This window comes from Bubalus kerabau, chromosome 17, assembly GCF_029407905.1.
Source record: "Bubalus kerabau isolate K-KA32 ecotype Philippines breed swamp buffalo chromosome 17, PCC_UOA_SB_1v2, whole genome shotgun sequence".
NCBI classification, from domain to species: domain Eukaryota; kingdom Metazoa; phylum Chordata; class Mammalia; order Artiodactyla; family Bovidae; genus Bubalus; species Bubalus kerabau.
Genome location: NC_073640.1, coordinates 59,127,062 through 59,131,549, shown reverse-complemented (window position 1 = coordinate 59,131,549; position 4,488 = coordinate 59,127,062).

The window sequence follows — 4,488 nt, the reverse complement described above, 5'->3', positions numbered from 1 at the left end:
AACAGCTAGAAGGGAATAGTCGAATATCCATCACTTTATAGATAAGAAAAGAGTCTCAGCTATATGACTGTCCAAAGATTGGGCTTCCCTGGTGGCTTGGACAGGAAAGAATCTGCCTGCCATGCAGGAGACCCAGGTTCAACCCCTGGGTCAAGTAGATTCCATGACTGTCCAAAGGTTTCTATAAACTGCAAATGATGTAAAGAAGTTTTCAGAATCAATTGTTTCAGCTCACAGAGAGGACCGTCAGAGCATTCTGAGCCACAGTCAGCGGTTGCGGCCCAGGCAGTACATTGGAATCACTTGGGAAGACTTAGGAAAGATGCACGTCTGTGTGCTCGCACCCCCGCAGAAATTCTCATTTTCTTGGTCTGGAGTGCATTCAGGCACTGGGATTTTCTAAAGCCTCAGAGTGGAACTTTTCTTCCAGTTAAGATATTGAAGGATGCAAAAGTCCATATTTGTACAGCAGCAGCATTTTTTAATGGATAAAATAAAGATCATACTTTGCTGTACAGTTATTGAAGTGAAGTGGACCCAAGAAGATTTAAAGAACTAAATCTATACCAAGAGACTACTAAAGGAAATTCTTGAGGCTGAGGGGAAGTACCCGGTTTGTATTTAGATTTCATAAAAAGTACACAGATGAAAAGTAATTTCACCTATCTAAGCTGTTCTGAACATACTTGCTACTTTTTCAATAACTGAATGACCTAGCTTCTTTAGTTTAAATTAATTAAAATTAAATAAAATTTAAAATTCAGTTTCTCAGTTGTATTAGCCATATTTCAAGTACTCAAGCCACATCTCGTTAGTGGCCGCTGTAGACAGCACAGCTCTAGCGTAATCATCAAAAACAAAACAATAAGAGATATACGTCAAACACTAGATTCCAAATATCAGTGCCCTCCCCTGCTTCAGTTGTAACAACCAAAACTGTCTCCAGATGTTGTTAAATGTCCCTGGGGAAAAAGATGGGGGTATCACCCTCTGTTGAAAACCATTGTGTTAAGGATATCAACAACAGAAAAACAGTTACCATCATCCTTTTTAAAAAAATGTATTTACTTTATTTCATTTATGACTGCACTGGGTCGTCTTTGCTGCACACAAGCCGCCTTTAGTTGTCGTGAGCAGGAGCTACTCTCTAGCTGCGGTGGGCTTCTCATTGCGGTGGCTTCTCCTGCTGCAGGGCGCAGGCTCTAGGGCGCCCAGGCTCAGTAGTGGAGACTCGCGGACTCTAGAGCACAGGCTCAGTAGTCGTGGCGCATGGGCTCAGCTGTCCTGCAGCATGTAGAATCCTCCCGGGCCAGGGATCCAACCCATGCCCCCTGCATTGACAGGGGGAAACTCAACCACTGCCAGGGAAGTCCAGTGTCATTCTTAATGGTTAATTATTGAACATTTTCCTCTAATATAAAAACAAGACAAAGGTATCTCCTTTCATCACATCTCTTCAATATTATAGTGAAGTTCCTAGCAGTGAAAGGAGGCAAAAAAGGAATATAAAAAGAATAGAGCATAGAAAGAACTAAAAGTGTCTTTATTCACAAATGGCGTAAGTATGTACTTAGAAAACCTAAAAGAATCTCCAAAAAAAAAAAAAAAAACTAAAATAAATAAGTGCATTTAGGAAAGTCACAAAAATAAAAGTCCCCATACAAAAACAAACAAGTTTTTCTACATGCTAATGGCAAAAAGCCTTGACGTACTCCTTTTCCTATTTGGAACCAGTCTGTTGTTCCATGTCCAGTTCTAAGTGTTGCTTCCTTACCTGCATACAGATTTCTCAAGAGGCAGGTCAGGTGGTCTGGTATTCCCATCTCTTTCAGCATTTTCCACAGTTTATTGTGATCCACACGGTCAAAGGCTTTGGCATAGTCAATAAAGCAGAAATAGATGTCTTTCTGGAACTCTCTTGCTTTATCCATGATCCAGCAGATGTTAGCAATTTGATCTCTGGTTCCTCTGCCTCTTCTAAAACCAGCTTGAACATCAGGAAGTTCACGGTTCATATATTGCTGAAGCCTGGCTTGGAGAATTTTGAGCATTACTTTACTAGCATGTGAGATGAGTGCAATTGTGTGGTAGTTTGAGCATTCTTTGGCATTGCCTTTCTTTGGGATCAGAATGAAAACTGACCTTTTCCAGTCCTGTGGCCACTGCTGAGTTTTCCAAATTTGCTGTCATATTGAGTGCAGCACTTTCACAGCATCATCTTTCAGGATTTGAAAGAGCTCAACTGGAATTCCATCACTTCCACTAGCTTTGTTCATAGTGATGCTTTCTAAGGCCCACTTGACTTCACATTCCAGGATGTCTGGCGCTAGGTCAGTGATCACACCATCGTGATTATCTTGGTCGTGAAGATCTTTTTTGTACAGTTCTTCTGTGTATTCTTGCCACCTCTTCTTGATATCTTCTGCTTCTGTTAGGTCCATACCATTTCTGTCCTTTATCGAGCCCATCTTTGCATGAAATGTTCCCTTGGTACCTCTAATTTTCTTGAAGAGATCTCTAGTCTTCCATCATGAGAAATGCTGGACTGAAAGAAACAAGCTGGAATCAAGATTGCTGGGAGAAATATCGATAACCTCAGATATGCAGATGACACCATCCTTATGGGAGAAAGTGAAGAGGAACTAAAAAGCCTCTTGATGAAAGTGGAGAGTGAAAAAGTTGGCTTAAAGCTCAACATTCAGAAAACGAAGATCATGGCATCCGGTCCCATCACTTCATGGGAAATAGATGGGGAAGCAGTGGAAACAGTGTCAGACTTTATTTTTTTGGGCTCCAAAATCACTGCAGATGGTGACTGCAGCCATGAAATTAAAAGACGCTTACTCCTTGGAAGGAAAGTTATGACCAACCTAGATAGCATATTCAAAAGCAGAGACATCACTTTGCCAACAAAGGTCCGTCTAGTCAAGGCTATGGTTTTTCCTGTGGTCATGTATGGATGTGAGAGTTGGACTGTGAAGAAGGCTGAGCGCCAAAGAATTGATGCTTTTGAACTGTGGTGTTGGAGAAGACTCTTGAGAGTCCCTTGAACTGCAAGGAGATCCAACCAGTCCATTCTGAAGGAGATCATCCCTGGGATTTCTTTGGAAGGAATAATGCTAAAGCTGAAACTCCAGTACTTTGGCCACCTCACACGAAGAGTTGACTCATTGGAAAAGACTCTGATGCTGGAAGGGATTGGGGGCAGGAGGAGAAGGGGACGACAGAGGATGAGATGGCTGGATGGCATCATTGACTCGATGGACGTGGGTCTGGGTGAACTCCGGGAGTTGGTGATGGACAGGGAGGCCTGGCGTGCTGCGATTCATTGGGTTGCAAAGAGTTGGACACGACTGAGCGACTGAACTGAACTGAACTGAATGGCAAACAGCAGTTAAATTAAAATTTAAAAAAGCAAAACCATTTACATTAGCATCAAAACCCATCAAATACTAAGGCTAAACTTAACAGATGGAGAAGGCAATGGCACCCCACTCCAGTACTCTTGCCTGGAAAATCCCATGGATGGTGGAGCCTGGTAGGCTGCAGTCCATGGGGTCGCTAAGAGTTGGATATGACTGAGCGACTTCACTTTCACTTTTCACTTTCATGCATTGGAGAAGGAAATGGAAACCCACTCCAGTGTTCTTGCCTTGAGAATCCCAGGGACGGGGGAGCCTGGTGGGCTGCCGTCTATGGGGTTGCACAGAGTCAGACACGACTGAAGTGACTTAGCAGCAAACTTAACAGAAGATGTGCAAGATCTCCATACTGAGAATTACACAGCGTTGCTGACAGAAAGACCTAAATAAGTGAAGACCTATGTTATGTTCATGGATTTGAAGAATCATTGATGTTAGGATATAAGTTCTCCCCAAACTGCCAAGTGAAATGGCAGTTCATGTCCCAGCAAACTTTACCATAGAACTGACAAGATCACTCTAAAATGTATATGGAAAGGCAAAGGATGTATATTAGTCAAAACGATCTTGGGAAAAAAAAAAAACAAGTTGGAGACATACTACTTGGAATGTAAATAAGTATTATGCAGTACAATCCAGCAGTCAGGAGCAATAAACTTGATGTACATTCAGCAACGTATAGCTATCAGCAAAGAAAAAAAAAAAAGGAGGAAAAGTAAGAAACAATGCTGTTTATAGCACAATGACACGTCAGTGACGACACACAAAACAACATATTTTTCCCACAAAGTATATCCATATTTGAAACACATGAAAGTGAGTCACTACAGAAGCAGAGGAAAGAGTGAAATTCAAAAATGAAGGAGGTCCAGTGGTGGTCCACTCTGGTGGTCCAGTGGTTGAGAGTTTGCCTCCCAATGCAGGGGACTCAGGTTTGATCCCAGGCTGGGGAACTAAGATCCCACATGCTGTGGGGCAGCTAAGCCTGTGTGCCTCAATGGAAGGGTTCACATACTGCAACTAAGACCTGACACAGACAATAAAATAAATAGTTTAAAAAAAATTG